Source organism: Octodon degus, unplaced genomic scaffold, assembly GCF_000260255.1.
Source record: "Octodon degus isolate 3935 unplaced genomic scaffold, OctDeg1.0 scaffold00023, whole genome shotgun sequence".
Classification (NCBI taxonomy): domain Eukaryota; kingdom Metazoa; phylum Chordata; class Mammalia; order Rodentia; family Octodontidae; genus Octodon; species Octodon degus.
In genome coordinates this window covers 17,829,640-17,840,789 of record NW_004524599.1, presented here as the reverse complement: position 1 = coordinate 17,840,789, position 11,150 = coordinate 17,829,640, and the positions used below count along the sequence as shown (strand labels likewise).

At 50.0% G+C, this 11,150-nt stretch overlaps 1 pseudogene; it reads right to left on the bottom strand.

The window, feature by feature from the left end:
- Positions 1–2,660: 2,660 nt before the first annotated feature.
- LOC101591343 lies at positions 2,661–3,014 on the bottom strand (annotated as a pseudogene).
- Positions 3,015–11,150: the final 8,136 nt, after the last annotated feature.

Below are 11,150 nucleotides of genomic sequence, written 5' to 3'. Positions count from 1 at the left end.
AGATACGGAATCCCCCTGAAGCCCAGGAATAGGCGCCGGGCTGGAGAAAACAGTGTGCAGATACACGGAGGCCATCCTCCAGCCATACAGTGCACACCCGTCAGCTGGCGCCAGTGGAGAGAAGTCGGACACAGCAGGAGAAACATCGCGTGTTCGCTGGCATCTGCGGAAGACTTTCCTAAGTCAATCTGAATGTAGAGTAGTGAACAGTAGCGTCTGGAAGGCCTTGCGGTGGGGACTGGAGGGGGCAAAGCAGGAACCAAACGCGGAGACACAGAAAGAACACAGCCCGGCTTCTGCAGCACAGCGGGGCGTACGGTGAACTGTGCCTCACAACAACCCCTCTGGTATTTTATGAAGAATTTTGAGAGAGAGAGGAACTTGGAATCTCCAAACACAGCATGAAGATAAGGAGAAGGAAACAGTAACGACCTGACTCAGCCCGTATGTACTGTACATGTGTGCCGCGATGCCAAACTGTCCCTCATAAGAATGCTCAACAATCATGTGTTCACCAAAACTTCAAAAAAACATTTAAGGAGCTAGAACTGTGAACTACCTGATGTTTATCATCACACACTTACCCAGCATGAGCACTGTGTACTTCATCAGCATGCCAAATTATTAAGCTGTATCTGACAAGTATGCACAATTAAAGAATAGCCGATAAAAAAAATCTACCACTTCACGGAGCAAACAGGACCCCAGTCGCTCTTGGCCATGTCACCAGCCTTGCCTCCTCTGCTCTCAGCCTCTGCAGTGTGTAAGATTCCCAGAGTGACGTGCACCTGAAATTGCCAAACAAATACACTAGCACCCATGTCAATACTGGGAAGGAAGCTCCGGTTCCCTTGGGCTGGGCATCGTCAAGTGCTTGGGACGGATTTTAAAGCAGCTCAGCCTGGCTTCACCTTTCTACACAGCTCTGCACACACAGAAAATTTGCTTCTGGGTACAAATTTGTTCTTGCAAACTAATTGCATTGGCGGGGCCAGGGGCAGCGAGGCCTCCCATTAGGCAGCTGCTGCCGGGATTCCCTAGCTAGAACAATGGCCACTTGCAGACAGTGCCCACGGCTTTCCAGGTAGGCACAGGCCCGAGTGGTCACTCTTCCCAACACCCTCATGCGGCGTGCCCACTTGACAGATGAGGAGTCAAGCAGAGAGCAAGCACAGCCGGGGCAGAGCACTGGCTTGAGGTCTCTAACTGCCACCCGATGATGGGCAGAAGTGTGTGACCTCACACTGACACAGCACTGCGTCGCTGCTGGGCTCAGTGCTGTGGAGAGCCACACTCACACCACGTGTGCCAGGCGCTGCAGCACGGCCACACGGCCCCTCGCCCTCGGGCCCCGCCTTCTCCCCCTGTATCTGCCACTCTTCCCCTGTCTTCCTCCTGTGCCTGGGCTCCAGCCACAGCACTCCATGCTGCTCCCAGTAAGCAGCACACTCAAAGGCAGGCCTCTGCGGGTCTCTGCTGGGCGCCTCCCTTCTTCCTTGCTCAGGAGAAAAGCTGAGCTCAGCTGTGCCCATTCCTCACGCATCCGCAAGGGTCGTGGTCCCTGCAGCTCTGTACTCACAGAGCTGGCTCGTGTGCCTCAGTAACGAGTCTTCCTTTCTGTGCTTGGCTTTGTGGTGACTCTGTGAACTTCCCAGGGTAGCGGAGCCTCTCGCTCTTCTCCCAACTTCCTGCCTCTTCCCCAGGAGGCTATGGGTATTTACTTATGGCCTCTCTGACTGGGCAACTGGAGCAGCTGAGGAGGACACCCCAGGCTTCCTCATCCTCTGATGAAAACATGCCGCAGGCCCAGAGGGCAGCCCAGCCCAGGAGGTGCCTGCAGGAGGGGGCTCCCGCTCCTTCTGGGAGAGCCAGGGGTGCTGTGCAGAGAGAAGGGCCCCTGTGCTGCTGCTCGCGTCTCCGCCTATCATGAGAAAAAACATCCGCCCATGACACGAGAGGTCATAATTGAAGTGGCTTGATGTGTTTTTTTCAGAGTCAGCTTGCATTTGGAAATGTCCCTCCATCAGAGCTGACCTGGTGGCCCAGGCTGCTTCCCTGATCGCAGCATCACGTGGCCTGAGGCCAAGCTGGTCACCTCCTGGAGCCCTTCTGCATCGTCTTCTCCTCTCTGCCCACTGCGCACCCCATCATGGCTACTTCCACATGGACTCCCTGGCAATACAAAAACTCTTCAAATTTAGCTCCAGGGCCTCAGCTGCCTCCCATTTCCAACAAGGTAAGTCCAAAGCCTATACCCAGCACTGGAGTATGTGACCACCTCGCCCATCTGCCATGTGATCCCCAAGCTCTCTGTCTTACTTTTCTTATTCCTGGGACAAAATCCCTGACACCCAAAGGTAAAGGGGAAAATGTTTATTTATCTTAGTGTGCAGAAATCTCAGTACGTGTTCAGCTAGGTCCAGGGCAGGGCGGCTCTGTAGAGGAGAACAGTTCATGGGGGAAGACAGCAAAATCAACGACGGAACCAGTTCATGGGAGCCAGAAGGCAGCAAGGCAACAGGGCCTTCACAGCATCTTTCTGTCCCTTTTCACTCTCTAGGCTACAGGGATCAAGGCAGTACCAAGGCAATCAGTGAACCAGTATACTAACCACATACTCTTTTTTTTTTTTTTTTTTTTTTGAAGTGAACATAGCAAGATTTTATTGTCTTCACAATAAAAAACATGAAAAGTTAAAACTGGATCACTTGGCCCTTTCTTTTCTTATCTCCTCCCAGTTCAAAATGCTTGCATCTCTTAATAGCCAGCATTCTCTTGGATCTGCAGTTGGGCTCAACACACTCAAGCCTCAGGACAATCTTCTTTGTAGTTTTGGCCTTCTTCCGGAAAATTGGCTTAGTCTGCCCACCCTAGCCACTCTGTTTCCTGTCATAACGCCGCTTTCCCTGGGCATACAGAGAATCTTTGCCTTTCTTGTACTGTGTCACTTTGTGGGGTTGATGCTTGCCACACTTCTTACAGAAAGTTCGCTGGGTTTTGGGAACGTTCACCATGCTTGCAGGCGCGCGAGCAGCAAGGGAAGCTAGCCACATACTCTTAACCCTAGCATCACTCACTGTAGGTGCAGCCACCTCTGGAAAAGCCCCACCAATGACCACATGAGGTCTGACGGTCTCAAGACACAAGCTGGGGAGATGGCTCGGTGGAATAAGCACTTCCCTGGCAAGCACAAGGGCCTGAGTTCAATTCCCGGTTCCAACAAAAAAAAAAAAGACTGGGAGATGGATCAATGGAATAAGTGCTTGCCTGGCAAGTGCAGGGGCCTGAGTTCAATCCCCGCTTCCACCAAAAAATAGCATCCCCCCAGATCTGCCTCCTCCACAGAAAAACAGAAGAAAGAGCGCCCATGCACTCCACCAGATGGGTGCCTCCGTCCGGGCACCATGCGCTGAGTGACAATGGCAAGAGCTGGGACACCTCCATGGGGTCCTCAGAAGACCTGGGCTGTCTCTAAGACTTAATAATCTAATTTATAATGGAACCCTACTGGGCTACAAAAAAAGACAAATTTAAAAATTTGAAGGAAACTCAATGTACCTGAGTGAAATGAATCAGATGTACAAACTTGAACATAGTGTGGTATCTCTCACCAGAGGGAGGCAAAGTACAAATCAAGAGAAACAAGGGAAGGATAGAAGGAGACAAGGGACAGACCTCTTGCAGATGGGCAGGCATTCAGGGACACAAAGGTGAGGGACAAGGGGGAGGGGACAAGATAGGTAGAGTGATGACGTGCTGATGTGTTAGGTACATGGTCCTAATGACCACCGTGGACATGGACGTTGTATGCTGTAACATGGATTAAGATTAACAAAGGAAGGGCCAGCCAAATAGATCAGTGGATTAAAGCTCCTGCAAGCAGGTACAGGGGCTGGGGGTTCGATCCCAGGGCCTGCCATGCTGGTCCTGCCCCCAGGGCAGGCTGAGACGGCGATTGAGAATGGGCTTGGTGGTGCGCGCCTGTAATCCTAGCTCTTGGGAGGCTATAAACAGCAGAATCACTACAAGTCTGATCTAGTAGTGAGACCCTGAACACCCTGTGGACCTTTCCCTATAATACAAAAAATAAAAAGATTAACAATTTCAACAGCAATGAAAAGGGGAAAAGGAGATCTAGAGGAGAAGGGAAAGAAAAGGAAGGAAGAGGATGAAAGAAAAGAAACAAGCTGCCTTGTGTACATGCACCAACTCCCCAAGATGAGTGGACAATGCATGCGCTGCCCGCATGCACTAATAAAAGATAAAAGAATTGTGAAATAGGCACATTTTTTGATACATTTGGTTGCTGCAGGGTCTTTCTATGTGGCTTGGACTCGTGGTGCTCATCTCGTTTTCAGCCTACCCAGGGCTGGCATTCACAGGCATGCACCACCATGCCCAGACTCTGTGGCCAGCTCAGCCCACCTGGGGGCAGGGCTGGCATGGCATGGGGTGCCAGGGATCAAACCACAGTCCCTGTACTTGCCTACGCTTGCCTAAGCAGGTGTGTCAGCCCGCTGAGCTATCTCGCCAGCCTAGCACGTTCTTAAGAACACGCTTCATTGAAAGAATTGTTTTCAACCCTTGTGTGGCACTGGCAGATGTAGAAGGTGCTGCTGCTATGAGGAAGTGTGATTTAGCTTGAGTCACACCAGTCGCTCTCAGGTGACTTCCCACGAGAGTGGAAAGCATGGCCACCAAGAGATATCTGCACACCTGGGTTTATTGCACACCTGTAATCTCAGCACTTGGAGGCTGAGGCAAGAGGATTGCCACAAGTTTGAGGCCAGCCTCAGCTGCACAGCGAGTCCAAGGCCAACTTGAACTGCACACAAGACCCTGTCTCCAAAAAAAATTGATCAAACGATGCATGTTATAATTTGTGTATTTTACCACAATTTAAATAGAAGTTAAGTGATAGAATCAGCAGTGTTTAGGTCTACAGATTTTGGTGTGAACATTAATGTCCATTTCTCCATCACACTTAAATTTTGGAAGGGTAAGGAAGGGTCTGTGTTGCTGACCCTTACACCTGTCTGTAGCGTCCGACTGTGGAAGAGCATTACTGCCCCCTGTGCCCTCCATAAGACAGTGATGGCACAGGATCAACTGACCCATGAAGAGCTCATTTGAAAGAAATAACAGTGACCACACAGTGCCCTATGGGCAGCAAAGGCAAGTAAGGTCCAGCCCAAGACACAGCCACTGTGTGAAAAGTAGACAGTGTTTTATGAGCCATAGGAGAATTGAGCGATGATGTTGGCCATCAATTGGAAAAGGAGAATGCAAGAGAGGCTGAGGAAAAGGGAGTCTGCATACGTCCCCCCAACACCACAATGCAGTAGAAACAACAGGGCTTATGTCTGAGAGAAGCACTTTGATCCAGCATTTTCTTTAAGGCTTCAAAGATGGAACAATCCTGGGTCAAGGCAAGGGCTTGGATTGGCACCAGGAAATGATAACTTATGTGGAGCAGAAGTGAAAAAAATCACTGTTGGATGGGAGGTGAAGCAATGGACAGGCCAGAGGCTGGTGTGGGCCCCACAGGGACTGAAGCAGCTCAAGGCAACTCTCAGGAGGACAGAAGACTTTGATCAGGGTGAAAATGATCAAAGAAAACCCCAAGGAGGGTATCTGCTGAGGGAAGACTTATTCAATGTGAATCCGTACATTACAAAGCAAGATGGGATGCACTCAACACAGTTTTCTTTGTCTATGCCCAAGTTGTCCAATGTGGTAGCCACAAATTTTAATTTGAACTAGTTATCACTAAATGAAAGTAAGAAGGCTCATCGTTTCAAAGGCCAAAGAGCCACCTATGCCTGCAGCTACCATATTGAACAGCCCCATTCTAGAACATTCTGTGACTACAGAAGTTGCTACTGGAAAGCACCACTCTAAATACACTTAGAGAAGGTCAGGAAGCTATTCCAGGCTTTTATTCAATGATTCCTCCTCAGATCTGCTGCTCCTTAAGGAAAGCTTATAAGTGGATGAGCAAAATTTCCTGAGCTTCCCTTCATGGAGGGAATGACCACAACAGGAGAGGGACAAACAGGACTCTCCTTGAAGTTCCATTACCTAGAAGGACTCACAGGAAGCATGAGGACCCTAGACCAACCTACTCTGGAACAAAGTGGGAGCTCGTTTGGGCTCATCCACCTACTGACCTCTAGCTTAGAGTGGGTATCTGAGTCACTTTCCTTATCACTGGGACAAAATACCCACAACTTACAGAGGGAGAGGTTTACTTTAGCTCACTGCATGGTCAGCTGGCTCTAGGGCAGAGGTAGAAGGGCCTGGGTGGGGGAGAGCTGCTCACTTCATGGCAGAAGAACAAGAAGCAGAGGGGGAAGGAAAGAGCCAGGAAGGGAGGTAAACCCTTCCGGGTCATGCCCCAGTGACCTTGGTCTTCCAGCCAGCAACCCACCCCCACACCAGTCAGCCAGGAAACCACCAGCACTCTGCAGAGCAGTGTTTCTTTGCTAGGACTTGTAGTAGGCTTGATGTGTTAAATGCCTTACAGGACACAACTCTGACCACTGTAGGAGCATCTGTATGGAGATTAAACTAGTGTTTCAGACTGTTTTTAAATTGCATGTACAAGCATTTTGTTGACATTTTTGTAGCAGTTTCCTCCTGAACATCACCAGAACCCTCAGTAAGAAGCCTCTGCATGCCCTGTCCTCAGTCCTCCCCGGCCCCTTCCTAGCCCAGGGGGCGTGGCTAGTGTGCTTGCAGTCCCATTCATGGAGCTGAACTGTAATTTGCACACAGGGTTGATTCTATCTCCAAAATTTATCTGCAAGCCTTTGTCAGTATTTATCCATGCCCAAAAATACAACCCAAAAATTGTTTTGCGGGGCCGGGGAGATCACTCAAAGGGGCCGGGGAGATGGCTCAATGGAATAAGCACTTCTCTGGCAAGCACAAAGGCATGAGTTCAATCCCTGGTTCTGAAAAAAAAAAAAAAAAGTTTTGCTCTCTGCTTATAGAAATTATTTTAAGAACAGCTAGGCATTTAAGAAGAAAAATTCACCTTGTACCACAATACTGCACAGACTGGCAATGAGACGTAAACTCAGAGACTTTTGGAATGGAAGGTACCTGGTGTATCATCAGCCAGGGCCTCCCCGAGGGCTCCCAGGCCCTCAGGAGCTGGCCAAGGAGAGGGAGTTACTGCCAGAGCCAGGAGCAGCCCCCACCCGTGCCCTGAGGGCGGGAGGAGACACTACCAAACTGCTGGGCACTGAAGGCTTGCATGCTTCTTCTCACAATTTAGTTTTTAAATTGAGATGTAAAGTTTTACAGTGAGCCATCAAATACTCTCCTGCTTTCATCCTTCTAATATAAGTAGCAATTACCAGTATTTTAAGAGTCCTCTTTCCTAAACGCATGTGAGCGTGCATGTGCGTGAGTCCTTTCCGACTGACTGAAGCTTGCAACTATGGACAAGAAACAGTCCTCTGTTTCCTGCTCTAAGAGGTGACAGAAGTCGCCCCTTCCTACCAGGCAGGCTCTCTGTCAAGTCCTTACCACATACGACCTCAGCTCTTGCCACAGTGCTCTGAGACAGCTACTGCTGATACTTCTGTGCTGCCCAAGCTCGGAGTCACTGCTGCCAACTGCCTGAGTCAGGCTTAGCATGTCACTTGCCGGGATGTTCTGAGCATGTCCTGGAAAATCAATGCAAACCCTTCTGGTTGGGAATCCCCTACTCCTGGGTCTGCAAAATGCATCCAAATATAACTCAGGAGCTCAGCCCATGGTTGGGGCCCTGCCTCCTGCTCCTTGCCTATACTCTGCAGCCATGCTTCATGATTTTGGAATCATCCAAGTGGTCAGATTAGATCACCACTGGAACCCAGTGCCCGACTCAGAACCAGCAGCCTTGCTGGCCCTCAAGCTGCAGTATGGTGTGGCCACTGACCACAGTCCCTGCATGCCAGCTCTCCTCTGCTGCCACTGCCTGAGCCTCACAATGAGTAGGAATTCTGCAGAATGCCACCCTTGAACTAGGAGACCCACTAAGCAAATAAGGTCCAGTTTATGGCCACTAGGAACTCACCTTCAAGAATTAGCCTGAAGAACCTTTCCCCTCCGTGTTCTCTACTCCTGAAGCTCAATCCTAAGTATAACCACTGGTGCTCACTAGCTGGCTTGACAAAACTGGTTTAGCACAGTCCCCGAAGCTTGAAGGTTATTCACTTAATCATTACATGGCCATGCTCAACCGAAGACAGGACTGCTCCGAACACCTTCATTCCCATGGGGATACAGCCCTTCCGCAACACATCCACAGACACGCTAAATATAGCTCCCCCACCCAGCGGCGGGAGCGCTCTGCCCTTCTACCTCCCAGCAACTGAATAACAGGCGGTGCCTTGAAGAGTTCCCAAGTGACTCTGTATTTCAGGTCATAAAAATACAAAATGAATTACTCCCTAGGGGTCTTGCAGAGCTATTTTGAATAGACCAATCCTGTAAGACTTTTCACTTCTTTATTCACTTGGTAACTTGTTGTTGGGTCAGGCTCTGTGTGTGTGTGTGTGTGTGTGTGTGTGTGTGTGTGTGTGTGTGCAACAGCACAGTGTCACGAGCATATGATGTGGGCATAGAGGAGGGGCCCCCACATCAGGCCAGAAACAGCTTCCTAGACGTGCGCTACAGACCCTGGATCTGCAGCCCCCCAATTGCCATATGTTAAAGTCCTACCCCTTCCGGTGATGGTTCACAAGGTGGGGCCTTTGGTAAGTGATTAAATCACGAGGACAGGGCCTTCGTGATAGGGTTTAGTGCCCCTATAAGAGGAACCCCAGTGCATCTCCTTAAAGCCCTCTCCACACCTGAGGAAGACAGGTGCCTGCCATGCCGGTGCCTGCAAGTCAGGCTTCCAGCCTCCCCAGCTGTGAGGAACACACTGCTGCTGTGCACATGGATGAGCCATTCCGTGTATGGTACCTTGCTCTAGGAGCCAGAACTGAGGCAGGAGGATGAGTCTGACGTGCCCCTCCCTCTTCCAGTGAAAATAAAGGAAAATTCATTCAAAATTAATTCAGTGAATGAATGAATCCACAGAGTGATGTAATCTACAGTGGCATTCACAGCAAGAGAGGTTTCCAAAAACATGTCAAAGATAAACACAACCAGACTGTAGTAAAAAAAAAATGGTAAGGATAGATTTTAATCATTTGTAAACTGTTACAATAGGGAAAAGTTGATGCAACTGAGCTCAAGTTGATCTGTATGGGGACAGCTGGACATTTCAAAGGAAAGTGGACATGGGGAGTGGGTTGCGGGCAAGCTCAGAGGCACTGGGAAGGGTGAAAATGAGGAAAAATGAGCCGAGGGCTTGGTGCACGGGAGCCTTGGGGAGCTGCCAGCTGGTGCCCGTGGAAGCTAGACTTTTACCTGTCCAGGAGGTGGGGAGAAAGGTAGCCTATTTCCACGTGTCCACTGGAATACCAGTAGGTTCTTTTGCAAGTCTGGAGATGTTCACATGGCACTTTGGGAAGGGCCAAAGTCTTTCTAGCACTGTAGGCTGGAGCTGCCAGAAACAAACATATAAATGTCTTCTTTGAGGCTTAAAGGCCAAGATGGAGGCCAAATGGAGAAGGTTCAGGGGAGCCCACCAGGATTGGTGCTGGAAGGACTCTGTCAGCCACCGTGAGACTGCAGAAGGTCCCTACCTGGGCTGTCCCAGGGGACAGCAGCCAGGATAGTGACCAGGAAGTCACCCAGCACAGAGACCAGAGCACCGCAGCATCAAGGGAGATAGCTGGGCTGTTCAGGAGGCCTTTGGTTTGTCCAAAGGCCAGTAGAAGGGTGCAGAGGAAGTCACAGGCTGTGGGGAGCCAGCAGAGAATTAGGGTTTGCTCCTGGGGATAATGAGGAGGGGCCACAGACAGTGGCCAAGTCAGTGGCTCATGACTCAGCAAGATGCTCATGGTGATAACGTGGTAGATAGAGGAGCATGCCAAGACTGTTAAATGCTGCAAAGAGCAGCCGTGAGGGTCTGAATTAAGACCACGACCCAGGCAGCGGGGGCTCTATTGGGTTTTTAGGCACTTTTTCTTTTTTAATGTGTTTTTTACAGGGTCTTACTACACAGCTCGGACTCCTAGTGATCCTCCTATTTTCAGCCTCCCCAGCGCTGGGATTACAGGCATGCATCACCATGCCTAGTCTTGGCTGCTGTCTCAGTGTGCCCGGAGACAGGGCTGGCGTGGCATGTAGTGCCAGGGATCGAACCCCCGTCCCTGAACTTGCCTAAGTAGGTGCTCAGTCCACTAAGCTATCTCGGCAGCCCTTTAAGCACATTTTTAAGGGATGGTGAAGGGAGAGATGAGTCTAAACTCCCAAGCTTGTGGCTGGGTTGGTGGGACGGGAGGGTGGTGATGCTTTCCTTAGCAGACAAAACAGAAGGCAGTCCGAAGTTGATGAGCCGAGCCTGGACCTGCTGAGCTTGCAGCCCCAGCTCCCGCCCATAAAGACTGTGGCTGTGTAGGCTCAGGATAGGCCTGGAACCCTAAGTCCCCCTGTAGCAGCTTTGTGACATCCTAGAATTTAACCATTAACCATTTCCAGAGTATGTGCCTTCCAGGGACATTGTCTTGCTCTTGGTGAAAATTCAAAGCCTGAGGTAGAGACAAATTCATTTCCAAATTCCAGATTGCAAGACTCTCTTCTCTCCAACACCCTAGCCACCGCCCGCCGTATTGCCACTGTACACTGCGAGGAGGCCTGCTGTGTATCGTATCCATCACAAGTACCTTTTATTTGCCAAGGACAAACTCAGACCCACAAATCTCAGAGGGAGGACACAGGCTGCTGCTTTATATAAAAGCTGCTGCTTCTTATGTGGGAGCTCAAAAACACCCTTGGCACGAACAGAGAACATCGTGGGCTCTGAACTACTTTAAAGTCTCTGAAGGCTGGAAGGAAATGACAAAGTGACCTTGCTCTTGGGTCCCCGATAACAGCCACAGTGGTGGCCTCGTGACACTGTGTGAAGCACATGATCATCATGTGGAATCTGGACGCTTCCTGCACACCGAGCCGAGAAATCAGACTCAAACCTGCATAAATACTAATTTGCATATACCTATGTAACGATAATAATTGCCTTTACACATCATGGATATCAAGGA